We start from the raw sequence: 7309 nt of genomic DNA, 5'->3' as shown, positions 1-7309 counted from the left end.
TTACAATGGACTAAAAAACGGCCGTATGAGGGGTAGTACCCCAAACATGGGGGAGGGTGTAACCCTAACTTGAGGTCTTGTAACCTCTGACAGTAGGTATAGAAGGATTTTCCTCATTTGAATTTTTTTTATGTGGGAGATTTTGCGTGACAAACTTTTTCCTCCCCGAAACATATTCAAAAGAATTCTTGTAAGATGTTTATTGTTCTTGCTATGCAACATTTACATTAAACCACTGTGGTAGATAAAAACTGATTGTATTCCTGATTTTAAAACAATGCAACTTGTTTCATAATTAAATAATCATGTTGTACCATATAAAGTCCTATATATATACCTGTCAGTTAATGGCAAGCCCACACCTGTGTCAACAGATCTTCGAACTGCGAAAAGATAGGAGAACTGCCCACGCTATCTTTAATTGAGGGAAAAGCGTCCCTTTAATTAACTACAAAAAACTGTACGTTATATGTATCATCGTGGGTTTATCCCAGGGAATCCGATTAACTAAAATAAATAGCCGACAACAGGGTTGTGGCGCAATCAACATAAACCGTCATTATTTTTTTAAGAATCATTAAAATATTAGTTTTAAGCTCCTAGTCTAATATTACATGTAAACATATTTTTAATTAATGATCTCAAATTTGGTTGCGACGTTGCGGTATATCAGTGAAGTATATACATGAAGTTCTATTTTTTGTTTATTCCAATGAGGCATCTCTAAAAATTGCATTGTATACATTACATACGAACTCTTCATATACATACCCCATGTAACTTATAACAGATAATACTTCGTTTATACATGAGCTGTCTAATCTTTGAATAGAAAAAAATCATGTAAATTTTATATGTAAAGTGGAGTAAGGGAAGAGCCTTAAATCTCCATTCAGATCGGAATTTTATCATTTTCTCAAAATTCTTTGTTACAAGCGTAACTACTTGTGTATAAGGTTTAAAATTATTATTCATATTTCTCGTCTTCAGTTCACTTGGTCAGTACTAAATTTTATAGCATTACTTCAATACCAAAATGATACATGTACAAGTATACCGCTAGTATATTATAATTCCACTCGATATCTGTGTAATATCACTAAAGGCGCAATATACACGCGTGTCACATATTAACTGTCAGCTAACTGCAATGTGTCTAAATACATGTATTTTATGTTAAGGTTAGAAACCACTACTTCCACTTCCCATAGGCTTCTATGCAAATTTCACAATATTCAATGGCTTCTCTGGACTTTACCTTAACTTTAACCTGCAGAGGACTACATATCAGCATGATTCTACATATGTCAGCTCACAATCCTCAGAATGGCAGTGGGGTTAGCAGACTTGCAGTGCAGTACTGGTCACCAGAAGTGAAGTGTCTATAAATAGCATGGGAAATCCCAGTGTTTTCACAAGATAGGGGTATATTTAGAAATCATTATGGAGATTAGGCTTCGCATCACAAGAAGCAAAATGCACCTATAAAATGTACAGAAATGTTTTTCCTTTCAGAAACTGTTTAAAGTTTTAAAATAAGATGATAACTTTTTTCACAGCACTATGAGGAACAGGGGTAATTTCTGCGTAGGACTATTTTTGCGTACGTTCCAAATGCTCATTGGTTGAATTGGTGGTCTGTAACCTAAATGCCACGTGCCGCGCCGGTTGCACGGTATATTGTATATTGTCTGAATATCGTAAATACTCCTATACATTTTTTCAGGTACGGGCGTCAATTTCACAAAAAGTCGTAAGTGTAAAGTTGATCGTAAGTAATGACGTCACAACATAAAATAGCATTATGACATCACAATTTGCAATCAATTTCACACTTACGACTTTTTGTGAAATTGACGCCCGTAATTAATTGATATTATTATTATTTCACTAGAATATATCATAAGCATGTTATTTTACTTTTTTCTGACCCATTTTGTTTAGTACAAATCTAATATGTTTAAACTTAACTATTGCGTAATCAATTACGCCAGGCCTACAAATTCACTAGTGTTAATTTAAGTTACAAAAATATAGTTGAGACGAGACAGTAAAAATATAACATTAAATGATGTGATGTGTACCAAATTAGCTCAAGCAATATAAATCTTTTAGTTCACTTAACGAAGGAATATGAATAGTCTAACATAACTTGATTCTGTCTTCCTGACAGGTTTTCTGCCAACACAACCTGTTGTTGCCTTTCCAACACTTTCTGCCAACCGACAACCTGGTGCTGCCTTTCTGGTAAGATTTCCGCCAACACAAACAGATGTATGTGAATAACATCATATACCTATACGCACGCTAAAGGCTCAACAGACACCCTAATCCTCCGTTTGAAAAGCATGTTCCCAATTAAGAACGCTTCTGTCTTACAATATACATGAACGATATTAGTTTGCGCACGATAAACGAAGGCTTTTACCGTGCGTTTACACGCACGATGCACGAACGCTCCTACCGTGCGTTCAAACGCATAATCAACGAACGCAATCAGTCTGAATTTGAACTCACAATTTCGGAAGGGCAAACTTTGTTTTAAGTTTATCCATAATATGATATTTCAAATGTTTGTTTTATTTCATTTTTACTCCGTATTACTCAAGATATTTCTGTATTTTCTATGTAGCGTCAACTTATCAAATAAAAAGAACAATATGAAGAGGTGGTTTTATCGAGTGGGGTCTTCATCGTGTTCTTAATATATACATACATTCACACAAGAGACTAGCTTTTAGAACATGAATTATATGACTGTTTCAACGTCTTTCTTTCTCTTTCCTTCGTCCGCCTTAAAGCAACTTTTTTTTTTTTTATAATATTCTGTATTTTTAATAAGTGATATGTAGCAAGAACATGTATCAGAGTGTTTGTATTTCTCCGTAAAACCACACCGTATTTTTTTAATCATTACATGTACAGTAATAACCTTGTCCCTTGTTTACTCGATAGTTACTATCCTGCAAATAAACGAAAGCTTCTATCGTGCGTGCAAACGAACGTATCGTGCGTTTTTAAACGAATGCGTCTATCGTGCGTTTAAAAAACGATAATCGAACGCTCCTACCGTGAATGTAAATGAACGCTCGTATCTTGCTATAAGTTTTCGGGGGAGTACGAGTTGCTCATTTGGTTTTGTTTCTTTGTACATGTTATTTTGATTATTTGCATTATTATTGGTATCTATAAGAATCAGGCAAAATTGAAAAAAAAAAACATGCTTAAAAAGACTCACTAATTTGACATTGTTGCAACATAGTTCATGGTTTATTGAAAACGAATTGATAGTTCGTCCCTCTTAGAAGTGTCAGAGGATGCAGAAGAGAGAGTTCATAATTACAAAAAAATGATCGGGGAAAAGTGATTGTCACCTCCATTTGCTGACGAAACTGCAATACATTTTATATAATTCATACCTCGAATTACTGACACTTCAAAAAAGAAAGAATGCCATTTCTACATTTCAGAGAACATTCTGAATTAGATTTCATGGAAAGACTTGTGTGTGTGTTTTGGTTTTTTTACCAAGTTCTACAAACTGCCTAATTCTTACAGAGAATAGCACTTGAATGAAGTTTGTCAACGTTTCTAAAATCTATACAAATATGGCAGTTGTTTTTAAAACTGTCAGCTTTAGGAACAAACTCATCACCCTTCGTCCACGTCGCAACAATAGCGTAAGCCAGTTTGAATACGTTTGATCATGTGCAATTTAATTACTCTGGAACATGTGTATACCGGACCCTGTATAATCCGAAACCATCTAATTCAAAGCGGACACTTGTCAACGTCCCTAACACCAGAGACCTATCAAACTGACAGGGGCATGCTCCCACTATTCAGGAGCGGATCCAGACACTGAAAAGGAGGGTTGCTAGCCGGGGTTCTCAGAAAAAGGGGGCCCTAGGACATTAATTAACACTTTTAGTCAATTTTATACATGTATGCATTTCTAAAAAAGGATGGTGCCAACCCCTTGCACCCCCTGGATCCGCCACTGCTATCTAATGTGCAGCTTGACTAGAATATAACACGTACGCTAGACGGGCAGCATATTTGATATTGGGAGCAAGCTCTTGACTCTAAAGCGAAGTGTTTTTTAAAGTTTAAAATGGGTTCAGTTTAGACAGGTTTTATTGTATTTTGCCCATTTAAGTTCAAAGTAGGGTAAACTATAACAGTAAGGTACATATATGTCAACGTTTCTAAACGCAATATGAGGAAGAAACTCCTCGCCTCATAAACCCCGACGTCGCAAACAAGCACTATACTACCACTATATACAAATTATAGAGTATAAGTCATGTTATGGCAATATAAATGCATATCATATTTATAACTTTAAAACTTTTAATCGTTTTGAAAGTACATGTATATCTAGATTTCTGTCCGTTTGCACTTGTGGTTTTTGTTCATATTGATCGCCCTATTAGTCAGCGACTTTTTAAGGTGTTCAGGTACTTGTAACTCTTGCACAGGATGCATGGTATCCAGGTTTTCCCTACAGATCTTTAAAACTTTAATTTGATGACCTTCGCTACATACTTATACAATGAATTTCTTGTGAAGTGCTCGGCTTTTAAAACAGACAGTTACTTACTACTAACAATCGACTAGCAAAACAAACAGTGGTGAGTCATTGTACTTATTTGAGGAAACAAACTTCACAAGAAAAAAAAATACTTAGAAAAAAAACAAAACGAAAAAAAAGGTAGACAAGTTTTTTTTTTTATTAAATACGAACTTGTATAATGGTCGAGTCAAAGGAGAGCGGGTGTTGGACACACGTCTTTTGGGCGATTTTGATATTTCTTGCAAAATTTGGGCAACATGAGAAATAATAGCCTGGAACCCCCTTTTTCAGGAACAACAGAAGAAATCTGTATCCACGCCTACTTATGTATTGGTCATTTAGATTTCCATTCTAGCTTTCATGACGCTTCAACATACCTGTCTTTGATTACCTTATGTGATTACAGTGGCGGGTTCAACGAGGGTTCCGGGGTCTGAACCCTACCCACCTTATTCATTTTTCTTGTAGAATTTTAGATTTTGTTATTTTTCTCAAAACATTGACATATATAAAAATAACAGCAAGCAATCATCCTCTTTATATAATTAATTTCTAAACAGGAACTCCCATTTTTATTTCTGGACCCTATACCTCCCTAAAATATTGAATAAGATTTCGGTATACATTTTAGGTGTCGATACAAAATTTCAAGCGGGAAAGGGGAGATGACTATTGGGATCTCCATTTTTTGACAGTCTGTCTCAGGCAATTAATATTAAATGTACCTTTATGCATAGAAATCCTGATACAATAATAAAATTGAATCCGTGATTCATTTCTGCATTTATGTGCCTCGTCTTTTTTGTATGTACACATAACACCGAATGGGTCCTAACAAACATGAAATAAAAGTTAATTCCTCTTGCTGACTATCTACTATTAAGAAAATTTTACAGTCACTAAAATAGATTTATTCAATAGTATTCATTGTAGAAGAAAATTTATATAAATCGCTACCTTTCCATGCCTTAAGATTTTCAAAACTTATCAAGCCTTTCGTGGAAAGTTTCGAATCTAAATATAACCATTAGCAAATTGATATGCGGTAAAGTGGTTGAGACTCAAAAAAGTGAAGCACTTTACCTCTGTGAACCTGGGAAATTAAGTGAAAACGAAACAACTAAAGAATACATGTGATTGGTCTCCCCAAAGATCAAGGCGTCGGTAAAAAGTTTGGGAATGGGAACAAATTGTCACGTGATATTATAATATGAAATATGATCAAATTTTGACCCGAAATCCGGGTAGGTTTTCTAAATACATTGTAAGAACTAAGTTATCGAATTGATACATACAAACTTAAGATAATAGTCAAAAGGGAAAGGCAAGAGAAGGAAAGTCCATATGATAAAATGGAAATATAAAGGCAAAATCCGGAAAAGTAGAAACAACTACAATGAACATGACTAGACATGTACATTCAGTCATTTTCGTTGGTAATGGCTGGTTAAACCAGCGTGTATAGCGCGCAAAACCGTCCGCTCTCATACCTGTAACGGTTAACTGTTTCCTGTATACTGTGAATCAAACAAGCAATACAAAATAGGGGTTGGTAAACATTACAGAAAATATAATGATGAAATCATGGAAATCCATCGTCTGAAGTCTTTTTGTCAGAAACAGAATATTTCTAGTAAATGTTCGCATTGTTGTATAAGAAATGGTTGGAACTAATAGGGTTGCTACATGCATCTAAAATCCGCAACATCAAAGTGGACTTGAGTTCGGGTAGACTGGACAGGACGGGGCCAGTAAATTCAACCTACTGGCCTAGAAGGACAGGGGCCTCAGAAATTTCAAACCAAACGACCCTTGATACGATATAAACATGTTAAAAAGTACTTTTTCACATTTTTTAGATAGTCATTAATAGCTTAAATTATCGATAAAAATTATAAGTACATACAATCAGTTTTAAAATTTGTTTCCGTGTACTACAACTACGTGTACAATAACACGAGGATGTGTTTCTTGTGGTGTTTCTATTTTTGTATTGCAATTTATTTGTTTTTTTTTTCAATTTATATGCAAGTAATGCACTGTAGCCTGAATAGATAAATTATTCACATGGCAAGAAACGCCTGCTGTAACCTTATTTTCGTGACAGCTAGAATCATGTTCTGAAAAGTGACCGAATCGGTTCAATTGCAACGATATATCAAAGTTATCCGAAAAAGCTCATAAAACCTGCACCCTATCAAAACTTCTTGATAATCAAATATTAAAAAAGTAGAATTTAGATTAGGTAGAACTTAATGGATGTCCATAGCACCCACAAAATAAATGCCGCGAAAGATACATGTTACTATATAAATATTTGTTGCAAATGAACTTTGCCTTCAAAATATTAAGTTTTATCATGAACCGCACGCGTTCCAAATTCGATTAAAATACTTAATAAATATTTTCATCGCCTAGCAGTAATATGCAACTTAATGTATGCGCATGCAACAGTTATGTTCTCTCCTTAATTATGATCCCATTTTTCTGTAAGTTGTTGCTACCGGCAACGATTTATTCATCAGGGCTTTTAATTGTAGATTTACAACCAACACGAAATAAATATACTAATAGGGTACAGTGCCAATAGAAATTGATTTAAAATAATAATAAAAAAATTAATAAACCATGTGTGAACGTTCTGTATGTTTTCGTCATTTTTGTTTTTTGAAATTTGTTCACACGTGACTTTCATGCCACGCCCCCTCTTTTTATATACATATATATATATTA

The sequence above is a fragment of the Perna viridis genome, chromosome 9 (assembly GCF_037379345.1).
Source record: "Perna viridis isolate PV_CMFRI_1.1 ecotype Kerala chromosome 9, ASM3737934v1, whole genome shotgun sequence".
Lineage (NCBI taxonomy): Eukaryota > Metazoa > Mollusca > Bivalvia > Mytilida > Mytilidae > Perna > Perna viridis.
The sequence above is the reverse complement of the archived record's forward strand: the minus strand, read 5'-3'. Positions refer to the sequence as shown.